Source organism: Anoplophora glabripennis, unplaced genomic scaffold (assembly GCF_000390285.2).
Source record: "Anoplophora glabripennis isolate ALB-LARVAE unplaced genomic scaffold, Agla_2.0 scaffold11, whole genome shotgun sequence".
Lineage (NCBI taxonomy): Eukaryota > Metazoa > Arthropoda > Insecta > Coleoptera > Cerambycidae > Anoplophora > Anoplophora glabripennis.
Genome location: NW_019416496.1, coordinates 1383126 through 1405371, shown reverse-complemented (window position 1 = coordinate 1405371; position 22246 = coordinate 1383126). Strand labels below are relative to the sequence as shown.

At 32.2% G+C, this 22246-nt stretch overlaps 1 protein-coding gene across 1 annotated transcript in view; it reads right to left on the bottom strand.

The window, feature by feature from the left end:
• Positions 1-20493, bottom strand: part of LOC108908096 (dystroglycan) — a 134247-nt gene extending 113754 nt beyond the window's left edge. The window contains exon 1 of the mRNA XM_018712030.1: positions 20459-20493. The gene's annotated coding sequence lies outside the window, so the exon portion shown is untranslated. The remainder of the gene's footprint in view (positions 1-20458) is intronic.
• Positions 20494-22246: the final 1753 nt, after the last annotated feature.

Sequence of the window (22246 nt, the reverse complement as noted above, 5' to 3'; positions counted from 1 at the left end):
TTTTGATCAAAAAAAATTCCTTGATGGTTTCACACTGGTGCCTAAATTATATTCGGAAATTTTCTAAAAATATTCGTGACCAAGAAAAAATTGCACGGAGTAATTTAAGAAAAGTTGACAACAATAAAAAAAGAAGAAAGAAAAATAGTTATTTGTTTAAATAGGCAGTAAAGTACAAGATTTAATACCGCGGTTGGTATTCAATAGACGAGACGTAGCCGAGTCTATTAAAACATTCAAGTTATTAAATCTACTTTACTGTCAAGTTAAACAAATGATAATAATTTCATCATGTCGTCTGTGGTTGTTATGAGATGAGCGTTGTTAAGTAAATAATTTAGGTACGCAGTAATAGTCATATTGTTCCTAACGAGCGTTCAAATAAAAACGTGGTCGAAGTTGGCTCTGACACATTGGACGTAGGGAGTAGCTTATAGCGACCAACTTAACCTCATTTCTCAACGAGCTGTATAGCAGCTGTCAGTTTCAATAACGTTAATGACTATATAACTTTATTTTAAAGAATAATCGTGATAACAATAACAAACAATTAAAGGAGCTGCGGAAAGTGTCCCCCTCCTTGTTATAACAATAAATTAAAGCAGCTGCTGAAAGTGTCCCCCTCCTTGTTCCAAGCACTTTTCACACCTGTTCCTCAAAGAATTAAAGACATTTTCTAAGATGCTCGGGGTATTGTTAATTTCACGAATCTTGTCTATAAGTCGAGCCTGCAGATGGTTTAAATCAGGAATAGGCAGTTCAAAAATAGTGTTTTTAAGGTAAGGCCACAAAAAGAAATCACACGGCGTAATATCACATGACCTCGGTGGAAATTCATGTTCAGCATTGAGACTTATTAGTCGATTTTGGAAAACTTCCCTCAACATATTCATCGTCTCGCCTGCCGTATGTGCCCTTGCGCCATCTTGTTGAAAGTAAAAGTTTGTAATTTCGTTTTCTTCCAGCTGGTTAACAAAAGGAGCGATAATTTCTTCTCTATACCTTTGCGCAGTAAGAGTACCATTAAAAAAAATAGGTCCATAAATCCTCCTTCGATTGAGAGCACACCAAACTCCAATTTTTTGAGCGTGTAGAGGGCCCTCGACAAAAAAGTTATCTGGTTTTTCAGAAGACCACATTCTCATATTCTGTGAGTTTACGTAACCACTTAAATGAAACCAGGCTTCATCAGAAAAAAAGGTGATATTATGAAGTTCACCGTAGTTGTTTAAAAACCATTCACAAAATACAGCCCGTCGCGGAAAATCAACTTCATGAAGTTCTTGCTGACAAGTTAAACGATAGGAGAACAAACGCAAATCTTTTTTTAACACTGTGTGGCAGGTACCGACTGATACTCCCACCATTTGTGATAAAACACGTACAGAAGTTCTTGGCGCATTTTCCATTATTTGTTGGACATTTTCTTTTAATTCTTCAGTCCGCTTTTTAGGTCGGCCGCTTCCTTCTTTTCTTGTTACACTGCCCGTTTCACGAAAAACATTAACACAACGCTGAACTGCACTTTGAAAAATTTTGTACTCAACAACGCCGGGAAATTGATTTTGAAATTCTATGAAACATTCCTCAATAGAATACTTCCATATTCCATCAATCTTGCGTCCATTTCTAAAGTAGGACTCTATGATAAACACTTTTTGTTCTTGAGAAAACACCATTTTAAACGCTTTTTAAAACGAAAATATTCAAATTGATAGCGGCGATATAGCGCTTTGACAGATGACGTTTAAGTTCATTTGCTATACGCTACGCCCTACGTCCAAATTTTCAGAACCAACTTGACCACGTTTTTATTTGAACGCTCGTTATTTTAATTCATATATGTTATGTTTCCGATTTACAAGAATAAGAAGTTTTTGTTTTTATTTACTTATTTTTTTTATTTGCTATTTAGAATTTTTTTATTATATTTTGTTATGTTTATTTGAATATATTTTTCCCAGGGCGGTAACAAGAACTTGTCTTGTACAATTATTTGATTTTAGAGCTAACTCCTCATCAGGCTGTGGTTTCCTCAGTTTATGTTGATTTATTTTACATATCAGATTTTTGAGAAAATGAAAAATTCAACTTCAACAACAATTCAAATCTGGATTATTAGCTTGATAAATAGGACTTGCCAATAAACAGTTACCATGAACTTCTCCTACGGCGTACTAATTCTTCTTTAGAGTAATTCATTTCACAATTATTACTGTCGCTTTTCTATTAAACCTTATGTGAATCGAAAATTTTCCAGATTATGCTTTGGCAGGAGCCTACTACGTTATTTTACATAAGCTATTTGTAAACTTCGCATTTTTTCATAGAAATGAGATTTCATGAAAAACTAATGAATTTTGGTATAGGAGCAGGTATAGCAAAGTTGTAGAGAATTTAATTCTGCATCTTATGGTATGAAAATATACAGGGTGTTGCTTTTAAGAAAATCGAGATTTTTCAATTTTCAAATTTGATACAATATTTTGGTCACCCTGTATAACGCAGGCCAGTTGTTGGAGCATCATTCGGAAGAGTCATCCTTACTAAACATCAGATAAAAAAATGAACTTGGTAGCTATTAGTATAACCTGTCAGTATCAGAAAATGTAAGCAGCCAATATCGACTAGAAAACCCTTTCAAGCGAGATATCTCAAAAACTGTGAATATTTGAATAGAACTATTCTACACAAAGTACCCTTTATTTTTGATGTAGAATCCGAAAAACATATAAAAAATGTGTGTTTCCATTTAAAAAACCAAAGTTGATGTCTGGCCAGGAAAAGTGGAACACCCTGTACATGTAGTTGCAAATATTTTTAATTTGAACATACTGAGAAATGTGGCAACATAATAAATATATATATTCCTCATTTTAACATAGATATTGGACTTTCCCGCACTAGCGGAACACGCTGTATACAGGGTGTTAGTAAATAAGTGCGACAAATTTCAGGGGGTGTTTCTACATGAGAAAATAATGGCAGTTTAAAACTAAATAAATAAACTTTCTAATAAACTCCTTTCTCCGTCGATCAACTTGTCAAAAATTTTGATATTTTTTAAATTTCCTCAAACCAATGCTCCAATATGACATATAACTACAAAATTGTACTTTATTGTCCCTTCTAACTTTTCCACGATATATAATTAAATTGTCTTTTACAGCCAATTTAGTTAAAAAATTTACATTTTTTCGAGCATTTTTTACTTTATTTTAACAGATTGATTTAATTCATTTAATGATTTTGCCTTTTATACTATAACCTTATTCTATATCTATGTTTTATCCTTCATTTTCTCATATTTAGTATTCCACATCTTTGTTGTCAGTTTTTTCTACTTTTCTTTCACGTGAATGTATTTCAGGTTGATATACGAGCAACAAGGATATTGTTCTTTGTGTAATGTATATAAATACATATGTTAGTTTTGATACAAGAAATCTTTTTCTTTTTTGACAGTTTTGCCCACAACAACTCTGCGCCTGTATTTGTGAACTGCGAACCGAATTTATGCCCGAGAAGGAAAGAGAATTATATGAATGTTATTTCATCTCGAGAGTTAAACTTGGCGTTCCCCAAATAATTAGTTTCAATAAAGACTGCGACGTAATCTGCTTAGGATTTCATAGAGATTTCGAAGGGGAACTTGGCTGAAATCTCCCTATTGTGACTTGCAGAGAGCAGTTATATAGGCTTATGAAAGAGAGGATTCCTCCCCCTGGAAAAGCCAGACTTTCAAGACTTATTTTAAAATATATTTGTACCTCGGTTCAGTCGCGGCGCAATGGCGGCTTGTCAGTTTTTGTCGGGATATTCACTGAACCGAAATCTGGAAATATACCACGTAGCGAATAACATACAATGTGTTTAAAATGTATTTAACAAAGTTGTTCGGGAACTCAAGAAATGCTTATATACGGGGTTCAGTCAGAAAAGAACAATAAACTCTTTATGCAAATAAAAAAACGTCGCAATTTTTAACTATCTTACATACCACATAATTACCATGGATATTTCTTTATCAAAGTCAACATATTTATTTTTATTAACTGCCCACCGAATAATTTTTATTAATAATGCATCTAGTAAAATGTTTTAGAATCGGTAATGTTTCATATCGATATACAATACAACTTTTTAAAGAAAGTATCCAAATGTAACTGTAAGTCATATCTCTCTTTTCAAAAACTTACAGAGTTACCTCTGAGGAAGAGAGCGACATGTCTCTCAAAACGTCAAGAAACCTAAACCGATTACCTGGCAACCAACCCCGAAATTATTCTACCAAGCTATCTTTATATTATATCAGATTTAAAATAAAAGTTTACTCATTTTTTACAATTTCGGTCTGATTTTAAGTAAGATATCGCGTCTTATTATTTGCAAAATGTGATTATTTTTTTCGTTTCACTAAACTCCCACCTAGGTATTTAAGCATTTCTTCAAACAACTTTGTTAAATAAAGTTTCTAATGAAACCAAAAATTTAAGGCACTTTGCTTAGGAAAAATTTAACATTCTCGAAAAATCAGCAATAAAACAGTTTATACCGTCTGGGAACACACTGTATTTTTTGTTTATATCTTCCAAAAGGGTCCACTGAAATTTCATTACTTTTTTTACGGATGGAAAAATACTCAAGTCTATGCCACAAGTAGTTATTTAAGTTCTGTTTTTTGCAATGTATGTATGTCGCATATTAATAAAAAATGTAATCATTCACGTATTTTATCCTCCAATATCTTTTTTATCACAGTTTCCAAAAAAATTGTAAAACCACAGTCTTGGTAAATTTTCTTGGGATATTAAAGAATAGTTAGAATTACTGAAAACGCGCCAATGTGGCACCTTTTTCAGAAATATCAACAGTGAATTGCTAAACTAAACGAAGAAATAGACGCTTTTAGTGTGACGTCACATATCTAGGCAACCCACAACAAATTGTCATAGTTGAAATTGTACAGATCGAATCTGACCCCTTGTGAACTATTTATATAGATATTATAAAAATTAACAACTTCAAATTAATTTATTTTTACAAAGATTTGGAAGTAATTAAGAACAACTTACAAGTGTAGGCTATTGAATATATCCAAAAAAAAAACAGGGTTAAAAGGAACTATGACGTTCAAGCAATTTTATTGCATGAATCGTTCAAAGGGTTATTTTAGATGAAAAAACCGCTAGTGAAAAAGCACTTTTGCAATTTTTTAAATATGGCACGAAAACCAAGCAAAATTTTGGTATAATTCATAGGAAAAATTTTGTAGAGAATTGAATTTCTCATCGAAATGGCTTATTTAAAAAATGTAAAAGGAAAATTTTATGCAAAAAATCTTTAATAAACTATTTTAAAGAAAGCAAAATATAAGATTTTTTATTTTTTTGGTATTTTTTTAATAAAATAATTTTGTAAAAACTTGAGAATTACAATAAAGTTTATTAATAATGTATATACAGTGTGTCCACGGATGGAGTTGACAATAGGAGAAACTCTTTTGTTTTTGACTTTGTCGAAAAATGTCGCTCTTTAAAAAAAGTTCTGCCCCTCCAAAAAAAATACAAACATAAAAATGTTGCGTAAAATAATAAATAATGGTACTTCTCTCTTGAGTATTTTCGTGTTTTTTTTTAATTTATGAGCACCCTGTATAATAATAATCTAAAATGTTGTATGACAGTCTCATTTTTTCGAGGGGCAGAACTTTTTATAAAGAGTGACATTTTTAGATAAAGTCAAAAACAAAAGAGTTTCTCCTCTTGTCAACTCCATCCGTGGACTTTATTGTACTTAAATTCTCAAGTGTTTACTAAATTATTTTATTAAAAAAGTAACAAAAATCAAAAAAATCTTATTTTTTCTTTTTTTTTAATTGTTTATTAACGATTTTTTGCATAAAATTTTCCTTTTACATTTTTTAAATAAGCCATTTCGATGAGAAATTAAATTCTCTACAAAATTTTTCCTATGAACAATACCGAAATTTTGTTTCCTTCTCGTGCTATATTTAAATAACTGCAACAGTGCATTTTCACCCCTATCTTTAATTTCAACCCTCGAATTTAATAGCAGCCCGCGGTTTTTTCATTTTTAATGACCCTTCGAACAAGTCATGTGATGAAAATCCTTGAACGTCTTATTTCCTTCTTTTTTTTTGAAAAAAATGAGAATTAAAACGTATATGGGTAAACGCGACGAAAATAGAAAAATTGGCTAAGTTTGAGCGGCCATATATCAGTCAATTTTCATCCAAAAATACTTTACAACCTCTTGTTTTGAAGGAAATTTTATCTACTTTTTTTCTATGAAACAATGTCTACGCCTATTTTTACTCAAAAAAAAACTAGAGGCAAAAAAGTAAAAAAAAATCAGAAAATTGAATTATTTGCTTTTTTCCAAATTGTTTATTAACGATTCTTTTTGCATACAATTTTCCTTTTCATTTTTTTAAATAAGCTATTTCGAATGGAAATTCAATTCTCTAAATAATTTTTCCTATGAACTAGCGAAATTTTGCTTTGTTTTGGAGCTACAATTAAAAAACTGAAAGGGGTGCATTTTCACCCCTATCTCCAATTTCCACCCTCTAATTTAATAGCACTTTTCTTGAATGATATCCTGTTGCGAGGCTACTTCCCTTCATGAAATTATCTTTAATGCGTATGCTCAGTAACACTGATGAATAGTATTGTGTTTTAACTACTGTTGACAACTCCATCTGAATGGAATTGGGCACGTAACGTATCTTTAGGTAAATTTTGAACGGGGCTTGAGACTTACCTCAGATTATCCTGGGTCTTCCCTGTAGCAGAGGGCACTCAGTCTTCAGTCCGGCAATGGGAACAGGGCAAAACAAAATATATCGGCACACTTAAGTTTTAATCAAGGAAAAAGTATATTGTATTAAATAGCGGCACTCGTGAAACAGCGGACGACTCGAATTCTTTATTCTGTCTCCGTATAGCTGTGTAGGTCGCAAGTCGGTATCGCGCAATTTAAACAAAAAATAATAAAAACCGAACAGAACAGCGGGCTATTTTGAATGCAAATAGGGCTAAACTAAACAAAGGCTAAAATTAATTATATTAAAATTACTATTTTTGACGAATACTGAACAATTGACATAATTTAAATTTATTAATTACTATAAAAGTCAACAATGTTCTATAAATTTAAATATATAAATTCTATAATAATTCTATTTGTTTGCCACTAGGGGTTTGAAACTTCTTAAATATTGCGATATTTAAGGTCATGGTAAAGAAGCCATCGATCTAGTAAAAGTATTGAGAAATTCTTCATGACAATGTGCACTATCGGGTTGCCTATTGGCGTACGTGACGTCACTACTAAAAAGGTCTATAGTTAAGTTCCATTTCTTTCCTGATTCTGGCGATCCTGAACAATAAGCGATTATTTCAGAAAGGCGTCGGAATTTGTTGATAACTTCAATTTTCATGTTTGGATTTCAACAGCATTCGTGGCACGAGACACGCAACGAACATATTACGCCTGTATCTGAAATCTCTACATTGTGGAATACAAATTAGTTTCCCAGAACCAGAAGCCAGCAGCAGAGACCGAAAGCGTGTGTGAATTCGTTCCATATTAGTATTAAAAAATTGAATACGGATGCGCCGCCCCGTTTAATACTTCAGGACGTCGAAAAAACAAGACCCAGTACATGCAACCAACTTTTTTCCTTCAACTTCCAAATAGCGATTGTATCTTTTGTCTTTCAAACCCACCCTACACGCTTATCGTCAATTAAGTTACCGTTATCGGGAGGTTAACGGAATTACATCAGACACTCGACACGCGTTTCGCTAATTAAGCCACCATCATCGGGAGACGATTAATACAGAGTTATCAATTTATAGGGGTGATTCGCGTTCTGGACGTTAATGAAACCGTCTAAAATACGGTGCTGGATGGGTTTAATTGCGACGGGTAGAGCGGTGAGTTATGATAATCGTAACGAATGCCGCTACGGCCTACGGCGAGCGTTCACCTCGCCGTTCATTTGTCACGGGGCTAAAATAAACCTGAACAGCGAACGTATGATAAATCGAAGAAATAATGTTCAGGAAGAAGTTCTAACGCCGACCGAAATGTCAAACGTCAATGGGGCAACGTGCCGAATAGCCCGAGTCGATAGAGAGCTCGTAAAATTTTACGCGAGATATACAGGTTTATTGGCTACGTTTCCTGTCTCTTGAAATTTTTTTACTAACTCTAGAACATACTTCCTCCTGACATGTCGATCTTGATGTTGTTCATTAAATAGCTGAGCTGTTCTATTCGCATATTTATTGTTCATAAAGTAAACCGAAATGATATCTACCCTTTTCGCAATGGAATAAACCAGTGTTTAATTTTCAAAAACACAGTTAAATAAACTACCGACCAACGCTTCCAAATGATACTAGAAAATAATTTGGAATCCATTAATTTTACGTTCATTGTGTGTGTATAGCATTCATTTCTGTTTTTTACAATTGTGATTTTTTACGAATGATAACAAATCACCAAAAATCAATAATACTACAATTATACCATTGGCGTACTTAACTCGAATGACTGACATTTTTACCGTTAAATTGTTTGTACATAAGTTTCAACTTTAAAATTAAAATTCTTAATAAATATTGGGCGGAATTATAAAATTTAAAGTCTGTTGTTGTTTCAAAAGAAATATTACTCAACCCCCAATGCTATTTAAATATTGGGGTGATACTTACCCTTGCTTGGGGGGTGAAAGGGGCGGAGTCAAAAATACCAGCAGAGAATGTCCCCCTTTAATCTAAAATCGACGGGTCTGAGCGTTTTTCTACAATCTTGACGCAGTTCCTGAAGATGGCTCCGTTTCGTTTTCATTTGGCCACCCTGTATTGGCCTCTATTTTATAGCTAATCCAATGTAAATAACAAAATTCAGGAAATAATTTAATTTAACGAAAGTTAAAAAATTTGGTGGTCTTCAGAAAGTGCATCAGTGACGTAGAGGCACGTGTTAGCATCTATTTCCTATGCCTATTATGATGCCCACGAAAAAGCATCATCTCGACATCTCATTTCATGAATAGATAATACAGAACTGTGGATGTGAATTTCCGGTTAGCCCTATGCATAATTCAACGTATTTTGGAAGGCAAAGACAGTTGATAAATAAGCAATTGATGTATGTAAAACATAATACGTGTCAATCTACGTGGCAAAATGTTCAATAAAGGAAAGACGAAAGACTCTTTGGTCGCATTTTGGACTAACACACGTTGGTATATTCTTATTTCTCTAATTAATATTTTAACGCATGTAGGGAATGCGGAATTTGTTTGAAATTCATAACTTGGAAGACTTGCTGAAAGAAAAAAACAACAAAGAATTACTCAAACAAGGTTACTTTTTAATTTATTACAGCATTGAGGAGCTATGTGCGTGAAAAATATTTATTAATTACGTTTTGCTTCTGCAATACTACTACTATTACCCAAGCTCGTAAGTTATTTCCAGTGCTTTTGTTTCGCTGAAGTTTGGAACAATGCACGGAAAGTTCTGCAGTTTAGTTTCACAAAATAAATCTTGGAAGTTTTAACTAGAGAATTTGTACTCGTTAGGGATACATTAAAATGTACAAGAAATACATTTACTTATGTATAAATTCAGTTTGTTTTCCGTAGCTGCAATCAGATGAATATAAACTGAGCAATATGTCGTACTCCATTTGCTTAAATTAATGGATATTTAAGAAGTTCCACAGTTTTGGATGATTTTTCAAAGAACTGTAATTTGGAGGGAAACAGTCGTAGAGAGAATAAAAAAAAAGGAAATTGAAGCCTCAAGTGTCTAGTTTTCGGATTTGGAGTTTAAAATTTTTTAGCGTCAGCAGTTTTTGAGTAATCATAAGAAAATCATGAAAAAAATTATAAATGTTTGCTTTTCTTTAATAAGGCCTTAATTTTTTTTTTGGTAATTTCGCCATAAAGCTCTTTTAGATAATTTAATTCTCTTCGATTTGAGCGGTTCCGGAGTCTTGTACGAGGATTTCTCGCTGAGCAATCGTCGATCAAAGCAAAAAAATCATTTTTAACTTTGGCAATCAATTACTCGGGAAATAATGGTCGCACAGAAAATCCAAGCAGGGTTTTGAAAACTGCAAAGTATTCTCTACAAGTCGTAATTATTGGTTTTTGATAAAAAAAAAATTTCGAAGCGAAAATGTTGTGTTAGAAAAAAAGGAAAAAATTAATAATTAGGGATATTTGAATAACTTGGCAAAACTTTTCTGTAACTGTACTTTTCTACCTCAATGTGTCCTAAAGTAATCCTGATAATTTGAAAACGCTACGATTTTTCTTTCTTAATGCTCGAAATGTTTAAATTTGTCGTTTTGCTGAAAATCAGTGTAATACGTAATTTATCACTTTTTTTTTCATTTTTATTTTTTAAGTTAAAAATAATCCATAGTTTCTTCAACAAATATATTTCTCAATCACAAACGGTCTAAGCGGTCTGGCATATTAACGCACCGCCTTACCAAGTTTGTAAAAGAGCCTGGGTCAATTGATGGTGATTTTGTAATTGCGGATAGTCTCGTGGTCATCGACGCCCGAGCATGTCCTAAATATACCCAACGGGGTTCGAATCGGGACTCATAGGTGGGTGGTTGAGACTTACCATGTTGTTGGCGTACGTTTTGCGGTATGAAGACGAGCATTATCCTGCATGAAAATGAAACGATTCCCCATGTTTGTACGCATGGGTAGGACGTGTGGTTCAAGGATTCCGATTGTGTACCTTTCGGCAGTCAATGATGGGAATGATTACCAACTGAGGTATTAATGGATACACTTGCACTTTTCTGCAATATTTCCTTTTTTTGCGCCATGTCCTATTAAAAAAAATGTCGTTAATGCTATAGGTTTGTCAAACATGGCTCTAAAAAATAGAAAATTTTGCAAAAAAGTGAGAATTTTTATTTACAGTGTACTAAATTTTTATTTTCGGATTTCGGAGTTTTCAAGGTGTTCAAGGGTTCATTTTAATTTATTTTCAAGGAGGTAAATTTTTCTCGCTCCGCGTTCACAAATAAAAAAATTAAACATCTATCTGACCATCTCTCTGATTCTCTTTAAAAATTTAAATTCGAACGCATACGAGCAATTATTAAGTATCGCATTAAGATAGGATAAGATTGTAAAACTTTATAATTCTAAAAATAAAACATATGACTGAAAAATTGACAATTTAAACGTGTGATATTTAAGTAAAATTGATCATCATAATTTTTACACTTACAACTACATTGAAATTACATTATATTGAAGAAATTTAATTATATTTATTAAACAAAAATAACAATACAATATCTGAAAAAAAAATTTTATTACAATAATCGTTACAAAATTATATTAAATTGGTTTTGAGAACTATAAAAATTAAACAAAATTAAAATATTTTAAGTCATTTCTAAAATAAGAATCATTTCTTTAATTGTTTATCTAACTCTTAAATTTTTTGGTCATATTGTACTATATTTTTCTGATTTTCACTTATTATCATTTCTAATTCTTTTTTTCTCAAATTTAAATCTGCTGCTTCTTCAATCAATTTTCTTTTTCTTTTTTTTCTGCACTTTCATCTTCTCTTTTGTCTTGTAAAGCTTGTTTTCGATTTGCAGAAGAGGATTTAAAAGCAGCAATCATTGGTTTAGTTATTTTAATATTTGTTACATCGCCGGTATTATTAACAATAATAAAATCATGTACAGATATTTGATATATATGACTTTGTTCTTGTTGATTCTCAACCAGGAATTCTTTGTTGAAAGAAAAACTGCGTTTTACAGCAGCATTTCCATAAAAAAATACTATGTTCGTTTTAAAAATTGGACAAAATTTCAGATATATTTTTCTCAGCACACAGTTTCATAAAAAAATCATCTAGCTGATGTTTTTTCTCATCAAACTTTAATAATTCTTTCATTTTCTACAAAGGTAATCCTTTTCAATTTCTTCAGTAATAAGTTCACCAAAGTGGTTATGCTCGACTAAAACTTCTAAAGCCAGTTGAATCCGAATTTTAGCAATTTTCGGATTCAACATAACAGAAGGAGAAAAAATAATTTAATTCATTAAAAATTGTAATTAAATAAAATGATTGCGAAACAATTTTTCAAGGATCATTAGTTCGATTCGAAGAGATTTCAAGTATTTCAAGTAGATTAAATCCATTCAAGGAGTTTTCAAGGTTTTCAAGGGATTCACGGAGCAGTAGACACTGTACTTTCGGTAAAAATGATATAACTTAAATTATTTTTTTAATTTGGCGGGTCGTATTAATTCAAAAAACACTGCATAACTGACTAAAATATATAAAAACTTTTTACTAATTGCATTTGGAGAATAATATGTATAGGCATAAAATATTATATAAAATACTATTGTATCCATCAGGGAAATATTAAAATTTTAAGTTATAAGAAATGTAATGGAATTTCCCTAGCAGGTGAGACCTAAATAATAAATACTGGTAACTAATATACATATAATATCATAAGGGTGCATTTCCAGAAGCAGTAAAGACGGAGACGGACAGTATAGGTACCCTTTCTTTAGTAAGATCTGAAGTTTTTGCTGAACATTTTTTCGGTCCTTTATGATTTGAGGTAGTTTCATAGCGCATAATCACGTTACAGATGTTTCCCATTTGTGATTTAGTACTGTTGGAATACGCAGCATCTTTTCTTGTGTGGCTTTAGCCTGGATTTTACGAATTTTTACTGAACTTGTTATAGTGTAGTATAGTGCTGGCGAATTAGTTCGTGTCATAGAGACAATACATTTTGTTAGAGAGGTGTTATTTTTAGGATAGGTATGTAGGTATTTTTTTTCTAAATTGGATGGATGGATCGTTATATACCTTGAAATCAGTAAAATCCAAATGGCTGGTCGTCAAATTTCTAAGTTAGTTATAAATTTTAAACCAACTGCCGGCTCCTAATAATGGGGCCATTTGGTAAATTTTCAAAAACGCTCTTTATTCTGTATATACAAAGTATTGCTCATAATTAGGCGATCCTAAAAATTTCAACTCAATCCATTGAGTGGTTTTCACAATATATGATTTTTAAATATGCGAATATTTATCTTAGCCGTGGCAATGCAATGACGTCACCGCATGGGACGGTCAGCCGGCGTAGCAGTGCGAGCGTACGCTACTTCCAGATGAGTTTCTGCATCTGCAGAATATTTTAGCGTTTGTGCATATTAAATTTAAAAAATGGAAGCAAATTTCATAAAAGCAAATTCTTTTGTTTGGTTAGGTATGATTTTTTTTAATAAAAACCACGACTTTATCAGGGCTGAGATGAGAAAAGTGGTACGCTTCAATAATGTGTAAAGCATCTATAAAGTACGTTTGTAGCTAAAGTTTTGATGTTTTTGTACAATAAGAATAGTAAAGAATAAGGATTTTGCGTTTAATTGGACGAAATCGTTTCTGCCACAGGTTTCAAAGATTTACCTAATCAAATGCAAAATTCTCATTACTATTTTTATTCCCATGGAAACTACATAAAATCTACCTATTCGTAATTAATAATGTAATATTTATTATATAAGTACTTAGTACCTATCCTATAGGTATTTGTATAATATTCACAAAAAGATCAACAATGGAAACACACAAGTGTAGTGTTTCGAGAGGATACAAACGTATTTATTACATGCCTAAATTACGCAGGGTAGTTTTATTGCTTTCGAAATAAGTTATATTCAAATAAAACATTAAAAAAAAAACAAACCAAATTAGAGACTATATTAAACAAAACAAATCAAAGTAGAGACTAATAGACTATTGATTTTAGATCCGCACGACAGAATTATGGNTAAAAAAATAAGAATCATCAAAGTAAACTAAAGCCTTAAAAACTTAAAATAAATAAATCATGAGCTAGTAGAGAAACCACTTTAACCGCTCAGTTATTTGTCGAAAAACGAATTGAACGCATGAACGAAACGAACTCCAGTCAAGAACTTAAGACGCTTGTGATTTTTAAATTTCCCGATTTCTCGATTTCTCGACATTTTTTTCTCGTCTCGAGTTAGGCCAGACTTCCCGGGAATTTTCGCTTCGAGAAGTCTCGACCAGAAACCCTACTCTGTATTTACTAATTGACCTGTTTCAGCGATTTTTTTAAATTTGAACTAGGAAAAAATATGAATTTTGTCCGATCAATTTGGGACACTCTGTATTTACGTTTTGAGAACGTGCAGGAATAACTGTACATTTAACCGCACAGGGAAAAAGAGGATCGATATGTCTCAACCCGGGAAAAACTACCGAGTTCGTCGCTGTTGGGTCCTTCGATTTGTATCAGTTCTTTGTTTTGTGCGCGTCTGCAGCCGACGCGGCGGGCTCTGCGGAGGACCGAACTGATTTAGTGCTAGCTACTTTCAGGCGGTTTTCCCCCGGATGGGACTCTGTCTGCGATGGGGTCCGCTGAATGCACCAGGGATTGGAATTTAATATTTTAGCGCGTCTAGACGGGGGTTATTCGGCCGGTATTCGCCATTATGGCCGTTTATTCTCCTCCGGTTGCGGAACATTGAATTTTATACGTCTCCTAAAACGTTATAGACCGTACTGAGGGCTGTTGTTCGCGCGGAGCAGGCATATGTGGTTGTTTTTTGCGCAGCGACTGAAAATGTGGCTCTTGTTTACATTTACATCCATTTCATTGCATCATAATAATAATAATAATATAATAATATTTCACGACAATATTTTCCGAGCACGTTTCTGATCTAAGTTCAATTATTTTTTATTTTTTTTTATTTTCAAACTTCATTTATTCCGCAAGGTGGATAAATTTTAACCGCTTTTAGGATATTTTTTCTCGGAACTGTTCAAATCCGAGAGAAATACAGTAAAACAAAGAGAATCGTTGGATTATAGTAAGGCTTTCGATACCTTAAATCATAGAATTCTTTATTTAAAACTTAAATATTTCGGATTAGATGAGAACGCGTTCAAATTTATGTCCAGTTACCTAGAAGGTCGCAAACAGAGGGTCAGTTTCGGTAATTCTCTTTCAGATTGTTATATTAAATAGAAGTGTGCCTCAAGGAAGTATTTTGGGGCCTATCCGTTTTGCTGTATATACTGCCGATGGTTCTAAGTTTTTTTCATTTTGTAATTCACATCAGTACGCAGATGATATGTCAATTTATTATTCTTTTTCTTTAACAAACTCACATGTGGCTGCAAATAATATTAATGAAGATTTAAATAAAATTGCTGAAGTATCAGAATGTCATGGTTTAGTCTTAAATGAAACAAAAGCCCAGCTAATAATATTTGGTACTCAGGAACTGCATAACAATAATAATTTCAAAATCAAAATAAATGGAGTTGACCTAATTTCCACGACATGTGTAAAAAATCTGGGTGCATATGTCGATTCTCTTCTAAGGTATGAGACACATGTGGCACATTTATTACAGAAGTGTTATTATAAACTCAAAATGCTCTACATGCATAAAGATTATCGGTTGAAATTAAACTTAAACTGACTGACATTAATTCTCTCAACTCTAACACATTGCGATATTCTGTACTGGCCAGCACTTACTGTTAAAGACAAAAACAGCCTTCAGAAATGACAAAATGCTCGTCTAAAATTCTGTTATGGCGTTCGAAAGTATGATCATGTTACACCACTTTTTGATTCTTATAATTGGTTAAAATTGGAGGAGAGATTTATTGTACATTTGGCCACATTAATATACAAGGTTATCATTTGGGAACAACCTTACTATTTGCGTGATAAACTAATTCGTGGTGTAAGCATGCATCATAGAATTACTCGTTACTGCAATAAATTCGTCATACCAAGACACTGTTCTGTAATATTTCAACACTCATTTAGTTACAATGCTGTAAAACTTTACAATTACCTGTAAATGTTACCTCTTGCTCCACAGTGACTAGTTTTAAAACAGCAATTAAGAAACACATTGTTACCCTTAAAACATAGTAGTGTTTATTTACTCTGTGTATATATTGAGATGACACCAGATTAACGAGAGAAAAGTAAAATTTAAATTAAATATTTAGGTAAAAGACAAAGCGGTAAAGGCAATGGTTGAATGTTAGTCAATTGGAGCATATGCCAAGATGTTATAAGAAAAATATAGTTGAAATTAATTAAAATGCAGAATTGGTAGATAGCAAACAAAAGTTAAAATGCCAGAGTTTGATTAAATAGTTAAAAAATAAGGTAGAATAAGAGTTAATAAAAGATATTAAAATCGAAAGACAATTTGTAGATTAATTAAAAGGATATGTCAGAAAAATGTCAAATTTAAAGTGGGATCCACAAGGAATTCAGTAGTCACTAGAAAGGTCAAATAATATTATAAAATAAGAAATATTTTGAAGTATAAGGCAAAATTGATTGTAAAGAAAGTAGAATAGGGTGTATAAGTGCAAAGGAGAAAGTGAAGTGAAGTGAATTACAAAAGGAAAATGGCACGTTAAAAGATATGTGGAAAGGCCTTTAGAAGGAAAAGAAAAATCAAGATAGTAAAAAAAGAAAATAGATTATTATTGATTAGTTACAGAAATAATTTTGAAAAACGACAGTTGTTGAAGAAAGAAAAGAAAACCTATAGAAATATAAGCAGTTAATAAGCGAGAGAGTGTAAAAAGATTCAAGTAGGAGAAATCAAGAATTTAAAAAGTACCAAGTGGTAAAATAAGTGACCCAAGAAATACGAGACAAGCGGAGCACCAACAAACAAGGTCCAGGAAGACAGAAAGAACGCGGAATAGCAGTAGCAGGTTCCAGAGGCCAGTAAGAAAACGGAATATCAGTAGCAGGATCCAGGAGAGCAGTAAGAAAACCGCATATCAGTAGCAGGGACTAGGAGACCAGTAAGAAAGCAGCATAGTCGACAGGTTCCTGAAAGGAAGCGAGATAGGATAGACAAGAATTAAGGAAAACAATCAAGCAGAGTAAAGGAGAGAAATCAGTCGACAAGTCATTATCGATAATACGTATAAAGGGTACCTTTATAATAAAAGTAAAATTCGTATACGAAATAGCTTGATACAGATTTTCAAAAGTAAGAAGTTAGTATATAAAAAGTTTAGCAAGTCACTAATTCCATATTAAACAAATTTATTTAACTATATCAGACATAATCAAAATTGGCCAATCTTTGTAAAATTAAATATTAATCTTAGAAAAAAGTAACCAGGTGTTAAACAAGAAGTTATAAGATAAAATGTCAAAGTCTTAATGTATGCAACCAGTCATACATGAAATTCAATTATAAGGGTCGTATCGATATAACATCTTGTTTAAGGTTTTGTAAATAGTGTGAAATACTTCAAAATATTGACTATTGTGTTTAACAGTTTTTATTGACAAATTTTGACATATAGATAACAAAACAATAATAAATTCATTTATTAATAACCCTTTTGTATTTATAGCTGTGATTGTGTGTGGTGTCTTGCTAAAACATATAGTGAATAGAACCGACTACTGAGAGGAGTCTAGAGCTAGGTAGGGCGAAGGTATGCAACCACCAATACACCAAAACCAAATTGATATCACAACAATAAAAATTTTGGCGCTAACATATACTCTCGTACACACACAATATCATAACAATATATTTATGTATTTTTTTGTAAAACCGGCGGTTAAAATGAGTAGCTCTGCTAGATCTCGCCGCCATTTATACGATTATGTTCAATAATTTGTTTTATATGAAAATAAAGGCATATTATTATTATTATTATTATTAATCGCATTAGAAACAACTTTCAGAAACCTCGAAATACCTCAACCAAACCACTAAACATACTGTCGAAAACTTCAAAATATTTCAGATTAGCTGGGAATATTTCGAAATATCTCGGAAACCTAGGAACTTTTTAAATACCTTGAAAAGTCCAATTCTGCAATAGGACGATTTTTTAACTGATAACTGCCATTAATTGGCGTTTCACAAAACGACTGCATTTGTTCAAAATTCCTGCCTACAAAGAACATCGTAAAAACCGAATAGCCCAGTCGGTATCTGTTTTAAAAGTAGGTTGTATGGATGTTTCATATAGTAACGCTAATTTTTGTTGGAAATAGTTCTAAATATTATGTAGAACGACAATTGCGATATGCGCCCGCTGAAAAAGTTGTGCGTAATTGTTAGCGCAAGAAAATGTGAAAAAAAAATTTAAAAAGGCGCAGTTTTCTCTTTTCTTTCATCTAAAACACGTAAAATATTAACATTAGAGAAAATAGTCAAGGGAAAAAAAGTTTCGTTTTGAGATTCTCTTCAAAATTTTTATGTAGGTCCGAAATAACTATGTAGTTTTTGAAAAATAGAGGCTTCTTTGTATTTTTTGAAATTTGAAAATTTAAATGTTTTCATTCTCATTTTTTGCAAAAAGGAAGGAAATAAGACGTTCATGGATTTTCATAACATGACTTGTTCGAAGAGTTATTAAAAATGAAAAAACCGCGGGGTGCAATTAAATTAGAGGGTTGAAATTGAAGATAGGATTGAAAATGCACTTTTGCAGTTTCTTAAATATAGCAAAATTTCGGTATAGTTCATAGGAAAAATTTTGTGGAGAATTTAATTTCTCATCGAAATAGCTTATTTAAAAAATGTGAAAGAAAAATTTTATGCAAAAAATCGTTAATAAACAATTTTAAAGAAAGCAAAAATAAAGTTTTTTGATTTTTTTTTACTATTTTAGTAAATTAATTTAGTAAAAACTTGAGAATTTAACTACAATAAAGTTTATTAATAATGTATATACAGTGTGTCCACGGATTGAGCTGACAAGAGGAGAAACTCTTTTGGTTTTGACTTTATCGAGAAATGTCACTCTTTATAAAAAGTTCTGCCCCTCGAAAAAATTAGACTGTCATGCAAACATCTTAGATTAAATATACGGGGTGCTCATAAATTAAAAAACACGAAAAACTCAAGAGAAAAGTACCATTATTTATTATTTTACACAACATTTTTATACAAAACAAATCTGTTTATAACCTCAAATAATGTCCTTATGCAAATTTTAAAATCAAAATTTCAATTTTTGAGGTGGGAAGTAGCTATACATATACAGGGTGTCTCACATTTAAATAGCAGGACTTCAGGAATCAGTAGAAGACCTCATTTTGAGTCTAAAAGTTCCTATATATATATGGGTCCTAAAACGCTTCGTTTCTGAGATACAGGGCGTTCAATTTTATTTTTGTTTTATTTATTTATTTTTTAACTAAATAACCGCTGACAAAAAATCATCATGTTGCGGCGAAGGACTTAGTATTTGAGGGCAAATAATTTTGACACAGAAAATCATCGCATATTAGTTCGAGTGGTGGAGATAGAGGGGTCTCTATGCATATTTAAAAAAAAAAAGTATAGCCGATTTGATATTTTGCAAATGTTTTCGAAAAATATGAAAGAGCATTCAATTTTACCCAGAAAAGGCCCTCTTGTCCGAAGTCGATAGGAGGTGGCGTTTTCAAGAAAAACCGAAAATACTGTTTAGAAGTCAAATAATAATTTTTAAACATAGTGTTCCAAATGTGAGACACCCTGTAGAGTAAAAGTCAGAATTGAAATTTTTAATTGTAAAATTTAGAACTATTCGCAACAAAAATTAGTGTTACTGTATAAAACATCCAGATACCGACTGGACTAAAAGAGCACTTTCCGATAGTCGTAGCGACGTTATGATCTAGGTACAGAACAAGCCTACGTCCATCTTCTACTGCCCTAAGAAACCTCCTGTATCAAATTTCACCAAGATTTCTTAGACATTAAAAAAAATTATATTAAAAAAAATTCTTACAGGCCCTTAATTTTTTAAGGAAGAAAAATTGTAGTAAACCTAAATCTGTTTATTTTCATCCAAAGAGACCTACTTTTGAAGTCTGGTTCATGAATTAAACGACAAATGAGATGAAACTCCTTTGAAATCAAAGGGGCAGTTCCGCTATCGAAAACAAATAAGTCGTCTTGCGGGTAGCAATTAAACCGACCACTGCACTGCCAATAAAGCGCAGGTTTTATCACGTTATAAAATACGGGTTCCATAATTCCTGTTACAAAAAAAAATCCCCGGCAAATTAACCGCACCAGTTCTAAAGATAAAGCTTGTAGAGAACTGGTCCGCCGACTTCTTTCTCTTTCCCCGCATGAATTATTTAGAAATTGCTCGGATATATGTAAATTGACATTAAAGTTGTGCAGATTACATCTGGTTACTAACAAGGTTTTAACGCGTAATGATAGCGTGCACATTTTAGGCATATGTTTGCGCAATGCATACATCCGAGCTCGGACGTTGATTGCGGTCGACCTTGCAACGTACCGATTTGAAAAAGCTCGCCGGAGAAGTTTATCGAGGTGTACGCTTACCTTCTGGTTAGCGGAGGCTTCTTTGCTGCTTGTCTGTAACAAAATTGATCTGGTTAGAGATCAGTTATACAATAGAATCGATGAATTATATTTTCTAAAGTGGGTTTTGTCTAAAAAGTTTGGGAACCACTGTCTACCATGTTAAAAACCGCCTGAAAAATTTCCATTTTTATGTACACTAATATCCAATGTTATACGAGTGTGGAGTACTATTTGATCGTAGTCAGATCTAGAGATTGAACAATTCGGGAAATAATTGGAAAAATGTTTTTTCAGAAGCAAAAAAATTGAACCTATCTACTATCGAAATAAATTAAATAGACCCTTGAATTGGAAACCGATATTAAGAAAACGTAGGGGCAAAAAAAAAATTAAATTTGGACCATATATAGCCTCACTATTACAGGGGGGTCCTATGCTTTTCTTATGGGACTAAAGCCCGCTGCCAATTTGAAAAAATTAAATTCTATTGAAATTACTTGAGATAAACATTATCTATATAGCAAAGAAATCTACTCATATGCACATAGCATACATATTGACCAATTAACAACATACAAATATCATATTTAAGTAGTTTTAAATTATATTTAATGAACGCATAAAGACTATGTAGATGTGGCAACAGCGCTAATAATTGACTAGCAGTTGTACACACTGCGAACCTACAGACCTCGGACATCGGAGATATTGCGCGTCAAATTCGGGTAAAGATGCGTACGCGTTCAAAAATGTATTGTGTGTAAACTATGTAAAATATAATTATTGTATATAGCAAATAAGTATATCGTATTATCCTCGCGAAGATTTGTATCCTTTATTTAAATCCCGTAAATCATGTGAACTAGTAAAACAACGATAATTATGTTAATTTAGTTCTAAAGAAATGAAATGACACTCGCGCCCATCTCTCGTCCAAGTCAAAGAAAATGTTGGATGCAATTTTGAAGGTTCTGTGATAGAAATTACATTATTACTCACTGTTCGTGTTTTTAATCTCTATTTTAGTAATGTTACAAAAGTTTTGCAACTATAACTAATTTTTTAGATATAAAGTTTGCTGAGAAATATTTATGTTCCTTTGTTATTCCGTACAAATGCTTTTATCTCAAGTATTACTAATTATATTAATCAAGTAAAGAAAACTTTATGTAACCCTAAATATTGCTGGGTAATGATTACGATGTTTTTATAAACCATTAAATATATTAAAAGGATTTATCAACTGTATTTTTTATTCCAATAAATATATCACAGCTTCCTAGTCTTTTTTAATTAATCTAGTTTTTTAAAAACATTACAAAAAATCATCTGTTGTGGATAATTTATTGTTGATAACAATGTACATGGGATTTAGGAAAAATGTATATGTTTGAAATCAATTTCGTTTTTATCAAGTCTTTCAAATGTATTCCCTCCTTGCTGTCAGCTGATTGCGACGTTGCCACATTAATCCTCAAGTCAGACAGAAATGCAATTATTGGTTTCTGTTTCTAATTAATACAGCTGTACTATGTTCAAAACTTACATTAGTTTTACATCAAAAATAAGATAATACTGTGTACTATCTATGGAAAAGTTTTGTTTCACAATTTCTACATTTTTTTCTCAGTTATGGGCAAAAAAAGAGCCGCACCGTCCATCTTCGCCATATAAACCTATGTTAAAATGAACAACTTTCAACAACAATATCTCAAAATCTAGATTCAAAAAAACTTCTAAAAGATATGACGCAAAGAGGGAGCACTGGGTAATACGCTATATAAATTTCAAGGACATCTGTGCATT